The sequence below is a fragment of the Argiope bruennichi genome, chromosome X1 (assembly GCF_947563725.1).
Source record: "Argiope bruennichi chromosome X1, qqArgBrue1.1, whole genome shotgun sequence".
In the NCBI taxonomy this organism is placed as follows: Eukaryota; Metazoa; Arthropoda; class Arachnida; order Araneae; family Araneidae; genus Argiope; species Argiope bruennichi.
In genome coordinates, this window is record NC_079162.1 from 99,546,587 (window position 1) to 99,563,830 (window position 17,244).

General features: G+C 29.2%; 1 protein-coding gene across 5 annotated transcripts in view; it reads right to left on the minus strand.

Annotated features, from left to right (window-relative positions):
• LOC129959128 (CRISP/Allergen/PR-1-like) overlaps window positions 1–17,244 on the minus strand; it is a 63,344-nt gene that overhangs the window by 25,298 nt on the left and 20,802 nt on the right. Inside the window, exon 1 of one of the 5 annotated variants that reach the window (XM_056071952.1) lies at window positions 14,431–14,514. The exons of 1 other annotated variant lie outside the window; for it this stretch is intronic. The gene's annotated coding sequence lies outside the window, so the exon portion shown is untranslated. 3 more of the 5 variants (XM_056071949.1, XM_056071948.1, XM_056071953.1) reach the window with 3 other exon arrangements.

The following is a 17,244-nucleotide window of genomic DNA, read 5'->3' on the forward strand; positions in this document are numbered from 1 at the left end:
ATCCTCTTTTCCTCTTTAAATACAAAACTGGCAAGGGAGCAATGGAAATATAAACATTAGTTATTGCCAAATGTTGTTTATAACGGGCTATTTATTTATTTTTTAAATGTCATTAAAATTTTTTCATTTATTTAAGAATTTTTCACTCATTTAACTCGCATCATTTAAATCAAACTTTTAAATTTGCCTGTAGCGACATGACCTATACAAAATTTCAAACAAATGCTATTTTCATGCATTATTGATTTAAAAAATTCTTATTTTAGAAATACTCATAAATTTTTAACTCATTAGTCAAGATTTTTTTGAAAACTATTTCCCCATTTCATTAAGAATTCTCTTGGGAAGACTTAGAATCTTTAAGAATACATTAATAGCAGAATTTATGAGGTGAATAATGGTTTAATGCTTTTCATTACCGAAGATGCTAGTTACTATTAATGTTCTGAATGTATTCTGTAATGAATAAAAAAAACACTAAGCATATAGCCGGAAGTTTAGATTTAAGCTAATCTAACAGTTTTAAGCTAATCTAAGCTGAACTTATCTATTCCAAGCTTATATTAAGGTTTCAAATGCCTATTTTCCCATTTCAAACGGACCCGACGCTAGCTTACAGTAAATGAATAGCTTTTTAACCTTTGAAATAAAAAAAAAACTGAATATTTCATAAACTGGCTCTTTAAAAATAATTACAATATAAATTGGAATAAACTGAAAGTTGAAAGAGTTCACTAACAAAATCATTTCTATTATAATTGAAATATAATGACCTGCTGAAGATTGTATACTTACTAACAGTTCACTTAACGCTAAGAGGGATACACTGCTTTGGGTCACACTGATATCAAAAGAGTGAAGTAATTATTTATATACTCAGCAAAAACATGTGCCAATGCATGACAGTGATTCAGTCACTTATAAGGAAACGACAAACACATTTTATTATGTGGTCCTACGAAATTATTCCTTGATAAATCATGTTTTTCTTGTATACTCCATGGTTAAAAAATCAGGAAAAATTAAGTTTTGATGGCAAATGCAAACAGGGAATATGACTTTAGGATATTAAACTTCCGGCTTATATGACATTATTTTCTATAAAATAACAGAATTCTGTGGTGGTGTATGCAAACAGTGAAGAAAGCCTTCGGAAATTAATTTCCGTCGAGTATCATAATATTTTTCTCCCTCGTTTGTTATTACCTCTCACATTCCTAGAGTTTCCGTTTGGTTGAGATATCAGGCTATTTGTTATTGTAAAGCAAAAATTTTTATTTTATTTGGTATCCGGTTGAAGATTTATAGAAATATGGAAGCCATAGTAGAACTTCAACTGTCTTGTTTTCTCTGTTATTTTTTAAAATGCCACCTTCTGTTTTCGGTATGTATTGTCTTATCCTATAACTTTAACCCTTTAAAGGGCCATTTTTTTCTAGTCATATTATGTTAAAATATTTTTAGGCTTGAAATTAGAATAAGAAAAGGGATTCATTTAGCTTATTAGATAAATTTAATTTGATTAATTAATTAATTTGGTTAATTAATAATTAAGTAACAAATCAAGACATATCATTTTGTCCGAGATAAAGAACTGAAGCATCTAAGTGTCTATCTTTCTAAAAACATTTGTCAGAACTTATGCCAACCTACATAATTTCATACAAAGATCGATAAATTTGGTGGGAAGCATACTTCCCACGGCCCTAGAAAGGGTTAAACGAGCAATTCTTGCATATAAATATATTTATTTCGCGTGTCTCAGAAACGGTTCTAATGATTTCAAATGTTATATTTAGATAAAGTTTGGTTTTTAGGTTTTTCTTTATAGGTGTCTTTCCTGAAGAAACACAATTTTACACAAAAAATTCTAACAACAAAAAAATTCTAACTGAATATTGACATGAGGCTATCTATGACCTGCATAGGTGTATCAGAGATGGATTAGTGATTAAGGCTGCGGACTCCCCTGCATTTTTTTCATGTGTCGATTCCGTGCTTGCAATTCAATTAATTTCGCTTATAACTTAAAACGAACCATATAATAGGATTTTATTTACGATTTTTCAAAAAAAATTGGGACACCAAGCTTTTTTTTCCAAAAAAAATGCTTGACCTCTTAGGTATTTAATTTAATTAAAAGTCCACAACACGCTTCAGAAGTTGACGGATGATAGGAAATTAATGTGCCATATCACGGCGGCAGGATCGGATTATCAAATAGGCAGAGTGAATAACTGCCCATGGGCACCACAAATTTAAAGAGTCGAGATAATTTTTTGCGGTAATTTCGGGTAATATAATTTTGTGATTTCATTTGATTTGTAAAGATCATGTACTCGAATACATTCAAACTAAAACCTAGTTCGAAATTAATCTCATAATTTTTTTATTTATTTTCAAATTCGCTTGTGGATTAGACAGATACAATATGTTTTGCAATTGATTGATGGATTCACAAATCCACAAGCTTCAAAAACTTTGTATTTGATTCTTTAGATTCAGTTTTACCGTTTTGTTTATAATTAACTTTAAATTTAAATTTCTTTTATACCTGAGGAATTGAAACCAATTCTCTTGAAAGAGACACGCTGTTAAATGTTTTTTAGTTTCAGTTTTCACAATATTTGTTCTTAAATATTGCTTGTATAAATATTAAATTAAAGTCATTAGAAATATCTGTTTTTGAAGTTTGGAAAGAGCAGGGGGGGGGGGATTCACATTCCGTAAGGGCTCTGCATAATGAATTTGTTTTGGTTGAGGATAAGATATAATAAGTAAAGAATGGTAACTAGATGGATGTACGACGCAGGAGCATGAAGATTAATGGATTACAGGAAGATTTAAATGTTAAGAAAGAATGTAGAAACAATGATTGATGACGACGGAAAATGGAATGCGGGATAATTTCAGTGTCACTTGATTAGTTGTTATTAACGCACAATACGATTTCATGAATTAACTATCATTTAAATCTTTAAAAAATGGTTCCAAAACTAACATTTCTGCTATCAAAATGTAAAATATTTCCAGTAAAAATAATAAATACTGATAAGAACGGAAGAATAAATAATATTCCAATAAAGAAGAAATTGTTGCCTGTGAGAGCAAGCAGTACTCAGGACATAGAAATTTCGAAATTTACATTGCCTAGGGGCTCTGAGCAATTGTATAATAAACTAATTTTAGTTTAGAATACAATATTATTAATAAAAAACGATAACTAAATATATGTATGACGCAGGAACATAAGGATTAAGGTTTAGAGATAGATTTCATAGTCAAGAAAAAATGTAGGAAAAATGATTGAGGATGAAAGAAAATGGAGACACTGGATAATTTCTGTATATCACATGATTAGTCATTATTGACAGAGTAATGCAATTTCATGCTATAATTATCATTGAAATCTCTAGTAAATGGTTTCAAGACAAAAATCTCTACTAGGAGAAAGCAAAATAGTTCCAATTAAAATAATAAATGCTGATATTAACGAAAGAATAAATAATTAATTGGTCCAATAAAAAGCTACTTGTGATAGTAAGCAGTACTCAGGACAAATCCCAATAAAGTTGATCCATTCTAAAGACTTGATAAAACATTCATGTCTCAACACTCCATTCTTAGTGCATTTTGTGAACTAAGCAAGTTGTATATGCACATTTCATTTCATTGCCACTTATTTTTTTCATTTTGTATCTCCTTTTGTTTATCTGATCCATAGTGTTACTTGATTAGAGAGCAATATTTCGATGATGGGACATACCTCCTTAATGAGGGATGTATGAATGGGCTGCTCGTAACAAAGGTTATTTTGTGCAAGTCAAAGTACATATTTTTTCTTTTTTCTCAAAGCCGAAATAAAGCCATGTCTTTCTGATATTAATTTTTACTTTTATGTCTAAAACTTTATGTTTTCCGAAAAATATAGGACAGTTGCGGATCTCTCAACAAATACTTTCTCAAAAGATTCACTTTTGTTCACTTCACTTATTTATTATTATTCACTTATTTCTCACTTCACTTTTCACTTTTATTCACTTTTTTTCTCCCACATTTGCCCATCCACCGTGATTGAGAATCTTCACGATTCTAAGTGCAGTGAGTCAAAGTACATACTTTTTCTTTTTTCTCAAATCCCAATTAAAGCCATGTCTTTCTGATATTAATTTTTCATTTTATGTCTAAAACTTTATGTTTTCTGAAAAATATAGAACAGTTGCTGATCTCTCAACAAATACTTTCTCAAAAGATTCACTTTTGTTCACTTCACTTATTTATTATTATTCACTTATTTCTCACTTCACTTTTATTCACTTTTTTTCTCCCACATTTGCCCATCCACCGTGATTAAGAATCTTCACGATTCTAAGTGCAGAGGCATGCAGTGGTGTTAAGGTCATTCAATGCATTCGAAAGCTGCGGCATAGAAATTCTCTTTTTAACTCGGATATCCCCCCAAAAGTTCCTTTTCATAAAAAATTGTGCTAACTACTCTATTGCTGCTCCGTTATTGATTCCTGAAATGTTTTCACAGTAAGATGAAGTAAGGCACTATCATTTAGCCTCCTTTAATTGCCCACATTTCATTTGCTATCGTGCCTGAGTCTCATTTTTCTGCCTAGCTCTATTGACAAACTATACATTTTGATGACCTTCTCTCCTGTTTTAAGACACGGAGTGCGACAGCTTTGGAATGTTGAGTAATTTATTGTCTAATTAGAAGCAGCTTGGCCAAATATGTACCAGACAATCTCCTAGAAGCTTTTTCAATAAACCCGTCACCGGATAGCAATTAATACCCAGGAAATAAATTTCGCATTGTTTTCCTCGCTTTACTTAACCATTTAGTGTTCAATAAATCGTTCGTTTGCTTCGTAGATTTAATCGCTACTTTTCTGCATATAGCTTTCTCGTATACGAGGAAAAGAGAAACTGTTGCAGTCGCGAAAAAAATTCGACCTTGAGGTTTATGAGTTTCCACGTTTCAGACTTTCATGAGTCCGAAAAATTAATTTTTTTTAAATCATGTCTGTCTGTTTGTAAACACGTTAATTCGAAAGATCTCGATCCTAGATAGATGAAATTTGGTACGTGATTTTTATGTTAGGTTTGTAGATTCCTATTAAATTTTTGAACGAAATCCATTTAGAGGACATTTGTCTGTTTGTCTAACCAAGTGCAAATGAACATGATAAGTTCAAAACGCAAAGTGCAAGTTGAATAAAATACGGCAGATAGGTTTAGCCTCTAAATTGTACATTCTATTAAATTTTGAATAAAGAACTGACTTTCCAGTTGTGTGTACTTTCATGCTTATAAACGGGATAATTCAAAAAGACAACCATTCACATAAATAAAATCTGTTATGAAATCGGGTTATTAAAATGGTAACCTGGTTGGTAGAGCGTTGGATTCGCATGCTTGGGTTGTGAGTTTGAACCCGCCAGCCGAAGACTCTCCGTGTGTGGTGGTGGCTGGCGCATGTATTAAGTCATGGTGCAAGTCATCGTCATTAAGTCCTCCATGTCGAGAGTACTACCACTGCGGGTACTGGATCATAAGTGATCGTTCTCTGGTTCAGGTTCAAATTACGATCTGTGGTTGAATACATGAATGAAATCCATCTCGTAAAAAGGGTTGTGACAAATGAGTATATAAGTCGTACTCTTGGCCCTAGACGGCGCTACTGAAAAACAAGAGACGCAAAAACTTCCGCTTAGTCAGCGGGCTTGTCTAGGACAAGTGCCATCAGAAACAACAACAACAACAGATTTGTTTCTAATTTTGATTTCAATTGGCTGACAAAAAGGTGTCCAAAACGTTTATATTCATCATTATGCTGCAAAGCATAAAATGCTTGAGGACCTGAATATAAAAATCTAAGCATTCATGGTGCCCACAGCCTTGCTCAATGCTTATCTTTTTATGCAAGGAGGAAAGAGGATAATTTTTTATTAGTTTGTATGGGAATTATGTTTATGTTTAGTTATATTAGCGTCCATTTCAAAGTAACACTAGAACTGTTTTGGGACGGACCTTGTCATTTTGAACTGCTATCATATAACGAGGACAACACCTGAGAAGGCATTTCCTCTCTAAATTGCAGCACCAGCGGGAGGGCATTTGGCCCCAACGATTTAGCGTCCGACAAGCTGATTTACATGAACAAGTTTTCGGTGGAATCAGGTCTTAGACATGTAACCCTCTGACTCCGAAGCCCAGATCTCTAAACTGCCGCGGTTTAAGATGAATGTGATAAAGTTAAGGGGAAGTCATTCCCGCTGGTTTAAATCGGGTATTAACTGAAATTCGCTTCTTTTTCCTAATACCGCTTTGGTGTATAATCTTTTAATGGTCTTACCCTGCTTTTTCTTTCTTTTTTTGAATTATGCTGTATCAAAACTGATCACTAGTTTTTTAAATTTAGATACCTTAAAAAGATGGAGCATAAATAAATTAGATATAACGGTATATATGTTCGTAAAGTTCTGCTTAAATCAAATAATACAAAATGGCAACGGAAGTGTTCTTCCCTCAACATTTGCGTATATTAATACAAAAAGGCGCGTTTTGTTCTTCATAGAACAAGGAAGAAAACTGCTTATGAATTTCAGTTGCTGAAAAGTATTAGGTCAAAAACATGATTAAAATCTAAAATGTTGGTGATAAGAACATACGTATAATAAATTTTAATGGATGAAATCGTTGCCTTTTTTTAATTCACATGTTCGCAATTATATATACCAATGGGCAGTCAGACTTTTGAGATATTTGGGTTTAAATCTGATGCATATTTACATTTCTAGGGATAAATTGATTTGCTTAATTTTATGTATCTAACTGTTTAATTTTTGAGTTATGATATTCAAATGGAAATGGACGGATGATAGACTTTACTTTAACTCATTTCATCTAAAGTTAACAGAGAAATTTGCATATTTAATGAAAAGGCCACCTATCATATTGTAAGTCATGGTTTTGAATTATCATGCTCACAGATCGACATCATGTATCCATCATGCTCACAGATCGACATCATGTATCCATCATGCTCACAGATCGACATCATGTATTCATCATGCTCACAAATCGACATCATGTATCCATCATGCTCACAGATTGACATCATGTATCCATCATGCTCACAGATCGACATCATGTATTCATCATGCTCACAGATCGACAGTCAGACATATTTCCGAAAATGTGTTTAGAGACTTGTGAAATATGGAGATACACTTAAACCTTAATGTCGAAATTCTTTACTGTTACAATTCTTTCTTTTTCTATACTATTTAAGGGGGAAAATAGTTTGATACAAAAGAAATATATTGGTTCTGAGTTGAATATAAAAATAAATCGATTTTTTAATGATTGCATTTATCTCAAAAATTTTATAAAATTGATATGCGTGAGGAAAATTCATTTTTACACTTTAAAAAAAATTCCAATTGAAGAGCGCTAAGATATATTTATGTTTTCGGTTCCAAAAAACGTGATGAGGGGCGTACATCTCCTTTTTGTTATTAAACAGTGGTTTTGTGTTATTAAATACTTTAATTTAATCTCATCCTATTCATGCTTGTAGAGATAAAATTTAATAATGAGTTTTTCACTCACTTAATTATGCTCTTGAGTTTTCAAATTTTGAACACTGATGACAATACACTATTTTAATATTTTCAGTCTTTAATCCTCGGTTAATCTATTAATTTATTAATTTTATTTTCATATGCCTGGAGATGAATTCGAGAAAGAAAAATAACAAGTTTTCATAATATTAACGATAGTAAATAATAAATAGTATTAAATCATTAAAAAATTGACAGAAATTGATAAAAACAAAGAGACTTTTATTACATTTATAAAAATTAATTATAAATTAAATATCAAAAAGGGAAAAATAAAGGAAAAAATTAAATTAAAGTTAATAATAAATCAGAAATATGTTTTTAACTCTTCTTAATTAAATTTATTTTTACTAATTAACAAAAAATATTTCCCCAGTCTATTACAAACTCATTAAAAATTAATAGATAAAGGTATTTAAATGGGGATTATTCTGAAACCTCGTGACTTTATACAGTTTTATATAACACATCAGTTTCATAATTTTCACCCACGAAACATACATTTCCGTCACATAAATTTTCACCCACGACAACAAAGAATTTTAATAGGACATCTGTATAAAAAAATGACTGAGTGCAATTTGTTCTAATTTACCAACAACTTAAAGCAATAAATAGGAAAGAATTCGATCACAGTATCTCAGCGTCAAAAGTTAAATAAAGTTGCTGTTGTATCAAAATATCTTATGCCAAAAACCACACGCAACAAAACGTTAGAAATTTTGATGCAAGAGCTGGAACCACAAGAGACATACGACATTTCATGACAACATACAACAATGACATATCCCATACAACAAATTGAAAGCTGATACAGCAAGCCTATATATGTATTCTACACCGATAAAATATTTTTGGCTTATTTGACATTTGACATTTTAATATAATGACGATTATGTACTTATTGTTTTCAAAGACTGAATTTATAAGAAAAATATGAAACATTTTAAGATAAATTTATGATTCATATCCATTACATTTATATATAAAAATTTGTTTAGTCCGTAAATAAATTCTACCTTCTTTCGAATATTAACCATTTTTTTTGGCTTCAAAAAATTTATTGATTTCATTTTAATAATAAAAATATTATTTCAAAAACAACTAAAATAGGCACAGATTTATTATATTTGTAATCGTAGAACATTTCTCATTGATATAAATGTCAAGTTAAATAATTGCTAATAAAAAAATACTTTAAAAAACAAGCATGCTTCAATCAATGTGCCAAAAAGTTGAAAATATTTTTTTAGCATATTCGTAGATATCCAAACAAAAATCGTAAAAGCAAGAGGTACTGATTGGAATATTCCAAATCCCATTCATAATATGTTTTAATTTTCTCTGCTCAGTTTGGATTTTTATTTTTTCGGATAATCTTGGTGACTTAATTTCCTCACCAAATTGTGCCTAGTGCTTGTGTTTGTACAATTTTTCTTCTGGCTCCCATATTTTTCATGGGATTATTTCTCCATTAATAGATATTTTTTTAAAATTTTTATTAATAATTATTATTATTTCATTATTAAAATATTTTGGAATCTTGCATTAAGTTTTTTATCTAATATAACACTAGATGGCGCTCTTTCCATAGGGATCAAAAGTTTTTAAAATTAATGGATTACTTTATAAATGTATTCCGAAAACAATAAAATATTTAATTATCATGAGAAACGGACAACTTTAGAAAATTTCATTACTTTGGCATTTCAAACTTCCATTTTTTAAAAATGAATGAAAAATAAAAGTTTTCAAAATGCAAGTCCTTATTTAGCGAAAGCTGTGAAAAAAAATGAATAGTATTTTAACTGAGACTGTTAGCCGAGAAATCTAATTTTTTTTTTTTTTTCATTTTAAATAACAGTTTTTCTAGAAATTTAATCAAACATTTTATAACAGCATTCCTTTTTTATTATAAACATAAGAAAAGTTAAAAAGATATTTGATCTTTACTTATTTCGATGAATCCAAGTTCATTTTAACAGTTATCAGCTAAAGATAAATTAAAAAAAATTAATCGTTTGCTTGCATTTTGAAATTTTTGCAATTAGAAAATTGAGAATAGAGAATTTTCAAATTTTATTTTCTAACTCAAGATAATCGCCTTTCCAGGAATTTACATATTTCTTCATTTTAAAGTAAAATTTTTCACATATATCCTGGTATCTGACGCGATCATGTTTATTTGCTTAAAATCTTTCAGATAAATTTTCTGTTAGCTTTATGCACCTGTATAATGTATTTTTATGTAAAGTTGCTTATCAGCGACTAAGAATTTCGAAGATGAAAATGTCATATTTACACCTGCCAAAGAATCCTTGAATTACAACACAAAACTAATACATATTCTATTAGGTAGACTACTTACTTTCTCACAAGATATTCTATAAAAAGAAAATATCCAATTCGCGATTTCAAACATATTCCTTTCATAGAAGTTTAAACAAAATTTTCTAATTATGTGGTAAAATTTATAGGATTTTTAGAGATCGTAACTAAAATTTTATTAATCTCAAGTATTATGGTAAAATCTTTTCATTAAAAATCAAGTTTCGAATACTTTTTTGAAAATATTACAGTTTATTCTATATTTTCGATATAGTACTTATTTTCAAAATTTAATACCATTAAATACTACTAAAATTTATTGCAGACAATCAAAATTTTTAGAGCAATGTATATATATATATATATATATATATATATATATATATATATATATATATATATATATATATATATATATATATATATATATATATATATATATATCGCAAAATTCCTGCATACCATCTATGCGTGCGTGTGTAAGAATTTCTGGTAAATGAGCAGGAGAGGAGTGCTTTTATTAAAGTTTTTTAGTAGTTTCTTGAAGTTTAAGCAGAATTTTTGATAGGCAACACTTCAGATAAGCAATTTTTTAAGGTAATTGAAAGTTCTTTCTTACAGCAATAGTCAGAGCTTGAGGTATATTCTTATCACAGCATTGTAAAATTAGTGAGAAAGCATTTAGAGCTTATGTAACTACATAAAGGGAATTTACCAAAGAGGAATCACCACATGGCACTGATTCTACAAACGAAAAATAGACCGGGTGAATAGAGCTTATATCGTAAAAACAAATTTTATAGATATTTTCAGAAACGCATTTTATAGATATATAACGAATTACTTATTTTCAAATTTAAAAACTACTCTAGCTCAACTCTTTTTATTCTAAACTACTCTTTTTATTCTGAGCATATTTGGTTTTCCGATGCTTCTCAGTCTATAATTGTAACTTCAACTAATATTAAGTTGCAGTATCACCAAAAAATAATGAACTTAAAAAATGCGTTAGTTATATTTTGATAAGATCCATGTCCCAAATGGATATAAACTATGAATGCGTTCCCACGGCCTCTTTTCCTCTTTAATATCTAGGTTCTTCTGCTCTTGTATCGCTTGAAGATAAAAAAGAACAGGAATTAATTAAAATTTAAATTATATTAAAAGATGTCATTACATATATATGAAGCTTTATCTTGTTATTTTTTAATTGGAGCAATTTAATTGAATTTGAATTGGTGAGGCAAACAAAGATGAAAATCTTGGATAAGTTTATAAATGGTTTATGCAGCTCAAGATTGAAGGAAATAAGGAAAAAAGTTCCTCATAATTTCTTAAATATTATAGATAGAAAAAGTATTCAAGCTCAGCAAATAATTGCCATATCATAATGAATAATTTAAATAATTTTCTATTAAAAGTGTTTTAACATTTACCACTCGTTATATAGTAAGAAACGAACTCTACTTGTTGATAAAAATGCTGCAGCGATGGCATCGTGAAAGAATCTTCAGAAAAAAAAAACTAAAAAAAACATGATTTTCTTCTATTGGGAAGGAATCCGTAACCATCAGTCCACTATAAAGCTATTCCACTATGCAGAGCATAATTTGAGAAAAAAATTGTAAATTTCCCCGATTATTCTAAACGTACTGGGAGCTTTGATAAACAATTTTTCACATTCTAGCATATCATATTAACCCTTCGTCTGCTATGGGCGCTTATATGAATCTGGCGCAAATCATCAATTTAGTCTTCAGGGATCGCTACTGAGGGCAACAAGACGCTCAACGAAACACTTCAATTTACAGCAGTTAGCAGTCACATGGTTAATATAAATTGAATCTTAGACGTCACAATGACCGATATTGCAATTATAAGGATAGCTAACTTACTTATTAAACGCGATAAACTTAAAATTCAAAAAAAATTATTTTATAAAAATAACAAATAGTAATTATAAAAACAATTTATGAATAAATAATTAGATAGAAACTTGGTCAGCATTTATACAAATAAAAACCCATACAATTTCTTGATTCTTAATAAATTTTTAAAATTTTAAAATTCAAAAAAGGAAAACTGAAAAAAAGTGTAAAATATTTTTTACTATTCAGCTATTTATTCAGTTATTGAATTCACGAAAAATTAAAATAAAGGATTAAGATGAGTTGGTAATTTTTAATTCTATGTATAAAAAAATTAAATATAAGGCAATTGACATGAATTGCTTTTTTTTTTCAAAATATTCAGTGTAAATCTGAGCTTACTGATCTGATTAAAAGTTTTTGAGCTGGTTTTTTTATGTTTAAATATATATTTCTACTTTTTTTTAAAAGAAATTTGATTACTAATTAAAAATTGAAATAAGAGTTTTGATAACAAATATAAAAAACTATTATATCTTATAATATAATTACAAGAGCTAATATTTTACTTACAAGAGAAAAACTTTAGAAGTATGACATTAAGTATATAATAATAATAATAATAATACTTTAAAAAAACTGGAAAAGAAATAAAAGGAATTAATATAAATATTATATTGGCATAGTTTTTTACAGGGTAGTTCAATCAATTATCCTAAAAATATTGTAGTTCTGGGAACTCATTATGAAAAAGGGTTTCTATCGAAAAGTTCAATACGAATATCTTGTAATGAAATTAGGGATATTATAAAGAAGGAATATTTTTACAATAAAATAATTCATTAACTAAAAGTAATATCGCTTAAAAAAGATGATAATAATTTATAAATATAAAGAACATTAAGAATTGAATTTAAAAGGTATTTGGTAATTTATTATATGTTGTCAGCTTACTGTTTCAAACCAAATGAGATATTTTGCTCAGTAAAAAACAAGAGAGAAATCAAGTGGGGTTCAAGTCTTTATAAGCGTCATCGATTGTGCTGTTTAGAATGAAAGCATTTTTTTTTACCCAATAATATTGCTTAACATTATAATAAATAAAGTAACTATTAAAAGTATTAATAAAAGAAAATTCCTTAGTTAACTGGTAATTAATTATATCGTCAGGTTGTTATTTCGAATTAAATGAGATATAGATATATTACTCAAGATAATTACTCAAGAATAGTTATTTGAAAGAAAGTTTATTGGATTGACTTTATTTCTTAAAGTGTAGTTGATTAGATGGAAAAGGGTCTTTATAACCATTTATACTTTTCAAAAAAAAGCTGTATCAGTGGAACACATTTTTAAAAGCATTAAAAACTGAAAATAAATTTACAATCATTCGCTAATTAAATATATATTATCAGTTAATAATACCAAATTAAATTTTTACTGAATATTTTCGATATAGGCAGAGTTGATTAAAATTATTGTTCACAAGAGCAATTGGTCATTTTTTTATTTAAACATAAAAATGTTTTTGATACATTACATTAATAATAAACATACCAATAAGAAATTTAAAAACTGAAAAATATTGATTCATCATATGTGTTTAGTTCACTAACTATTCCAAACTAACTCAGATTTTATCAAATGAATGTCGATTTTGAACGAAAGTGAATTGGGTTCAAGCTATTACTTACAAATGCAGCTGAGTATCTGTTGTTTAGGCAGGAAACTTCTTCACGACAAATCACTCGAAAGATGTAATCACACGCTTCTGATTTCACTACGAAGAAAGATTCTCTTTTTATTGCTCTTCGCTCCCATAAGGTGCTGCGCTTTCGCATAAGGGAGAATAACACCTTGCTCACGATTAGCAGAGAGCGTTTGTTTTGTTGTACAAATTGATGGCGCACTAATGGGATGTTTCCTTTTCGTACATCTGGCCTTGGTCATAAAGTACGAAGCAGCCCTCTTCTCAATTAAAGATTTTCTTCGCATTTTTCAGAATTTTTTTTTTTTACTACCTTTTAAGTTCCTAATGTTTTTGGTAGTAGCACGAAAAAATAATATACGCGATGTAATTCTATGGTGTAAGAGATTCCACGCAATAGGAAAATAACTATAATCCTTTTTATAAATAACTTAAAAAATAGTAATTCACCTTTATCTACACAAAAAATCTTCGTTTCAAGTGCTTTTGTTGTATATATTCATTTAAAGTAGTAGATCCGCCATATATTTGGCGTATCATTGATATATCTAGATGTTACGTCATTAATATACTATTAAAGTTAAGGAATCGGCGTTCCACAATCATTAAACTTAGTTATGGTAAGATAAAAGATACTTGGGGGGAATAAATATAATGAAAAATAATACCTTTGATTTAACTTCCTTGAAGAATAGTACCAAAATATATAAAGTTCTTGATGAATTTTAAGACAAATATTAAGAAAGAAGCATAACTTTGTTAAGTATAAATCAAGAATTCATTCCATGATTTTAAACAATTAAAAGTTAACAGCGAAAAGCTCAGTTCACTGAAAAAGTTAAACAAGTTTTGAACTCAAAATACTTTAGTATTTCAAACGTTTAAGGATTACCTTATATTAACTTGTTACTTTATTGCTTCTGAGGAAGGCGGCATAGGATGTTTCTCATTTTATATCAATAAGTGATTGAAAGCGATTCATATACTTGTTGCTTTTTTTTACCAATAAATCTTAAACAAATATTTTTGCATCTTAAATCGTCATTGTGTGGTTTTGTCCTACCGTCATGTCTTTCCAAGTCACGAAGTCTCCTTTAAGCTATCTTTAAAACCATCATCCATTTTTCATTATTGACATTCCTGCTTTATTTTTGAATGTTTCGTAACAAAATACTTAAGAAACAAATAAACATCGAAAGTTCAACCTCACGATCATATCAAGTTCCAGATGAACCTAGTATCTTAAGATATCTTACAATGATGAGAAACAAAAAATAAGAAAGTCACTTAACTACCGAAGATCAACCAAATCTATTGAATAAGAGGTGTGCTTTTATGGTTCAATAGATTTATTACCTGGCTTCGGTTTGTACAGACTTAAACTCATTTTTTATTCATTATATTTAATTTTGATAGAAGTTACGCTTCATTTTATTAATGCTGTTGATAGAAATTTCTTTTAAGCTTCAGCATGCCATATTTCTAGCACTTTATAGATAAAAATTATAATTAATTTTTATTAATGCTGCTGACAGAATTTTCTTTAGTTTTGCCGTGGAATATTTTTACCGTCCTATTGATAAAAAAAATTTGAGTCTCAGTATAAAATATTTTTAGTATCCTATTGATAGATATAGATAGAAATCCTATTGACAGAATAGTATTTTATAGATAGAAACTATTATTAATTTCTATTGATACTGCTGACAGAATTTTCTTTAGTTTTGTCATATAATGTTTTCTACCGTCCTGTTGAAAAAAAGTCTTAGTATACAATATTTTTAGTATACTGCTGATAGATATAGATAGAAACCCTATTGATAGAATAGTATTCTATTTAGAAAACAGCATTTTATAGATAGAAAGTATAATTAATTTTTATTGATGCTGCTGACAGAAGTTTCTTTAGTTTTTACATACAATTTTCTGTCCTGTTGATAAAAACAATGTCCATTCTTAGTATACAATATTTTTCGCATCATGTTGGTAGAAATTTCTGTCGAATCTTTTTTACATTTCTAGCATATTGTTGATAGAAATTAGTAGAATTATTTTATGCAGTTGATAGAAATTTTTCTCAATTTTCCCTTAAATTTCTAGTATTCTGTTGATAAAAATATTTGTCAAGTTTTGGCATACAATATTTCTATCATCTTGTTGATAGAAATTATTAGTACTTTTTTGATGCTGTTGATGAAAATATCTTTCATATTTTTCTTACATTTCTAGCATCCTGTTGATAGAAACTTTTTTCAAGTTTTGGCATACAATGTTTTTAGAATCTTGTTGATGGAAATTATGATTAATTTTATCTCTCCTGTCAATAAAAATTCCTTTGAAAACTTCCGTCCGAATACTAGAGGGTAAAAGTAGATTATTTCAGTTTGCATACATGATGTAAATTCCTTAGAATTAAGTCTTGAACTCACCATCCTCGAAACTGAGATTTTACCTCAAGCTTATCAAACCATCAACAAATTAAGAACAAAAAAAATTAAATATATATTTCGATGTCTTGCCACGAGCAGGAATAGTAACTCTTAAATAGCGGTAGGTATTAAAAAAAACCTTGTTTGTTCGTTATAATGAAACATCAGATATGCAAATATTTGCTTTATTACATTCCGTCACAACTTGGTTTGATTGGCAGGAAATACATCGGAAGTCATCAGAAATACAAATATTTGAATCACGAATTTGAATTCGATTAAATGAAGACTTTTATTCAAGAATCTGTCATAATCCTTCCGCTTTTTTAAATATATTTAGAACAAGTACTTTTAAATTTTGAAAATAGAAATGAAAACCCTAAATAAGATATGCAATTTCCCTGTTCCTACTTTTCCCCATTCCCGAAGAGTTCATATGTCTGATTAATCAGTTAACTGTTTTTGATGAGTATTCTCGTCATGGAAAAAGTACAACATTTTGCATTATGACGAGTTTTTTCATCAGGAGTAATAAGTAGTGACAATTTGCAGTTTGAATTACAATTTTTGTAAACTCAAACATATTCGTAAATTTCAAGATCTTTAAAATATTTTGAGGTCAAGTCGAAATCAAAGGAACAAATAAAAGATTATTATGCGTTGTACCATGCTTTGCTCAATACCTTTCTCTAACAGCAAATTAAAATGATAAATTAGTTTTTTTATGTTTCTTTTTTTTCATATGCAAAAAACGTATGTTAGTTTAAGTAAATAAATTCATTTCATCATTGAAATAAAAAAATAAATCTAATCTTGTTACAACATAATTTCACGGTAACATTCCCCGTTTCCCAGTACTGATAAGATATTTACAGCCACCGTTGTCGTCGCTGTTACTTACTAAACTCCTCGAGATAGCCAGATGGTGGATCTTTTCACCTGAGTGGTCTAGCATCTGTTCATTAGCGACTACAATGAAAGACCACATGTGGAATTCCTCGTCCAAGAGGTATTGATAATACCTTCAAAGAGAAAGGGGTGTCCAAACATCTGGGTGCTAGATGTTTCTCTTTGTGAAAGGACATTCCCACGACCCACTGTCGCCGCTGAGAGAGCATATTGCTGAACCCCGATTGGCCGAAAGAGAGCTAAAATGACCAATGTAAATTAAGAGACGGAAATTGTCGCCGAAATAAAGTGCGGAGATTCTTTTTTAGGATAAGAGAAGAAACGAATTGCAGACGACTGTTGGACTACGCCCACGAGTTCGCAGTCCG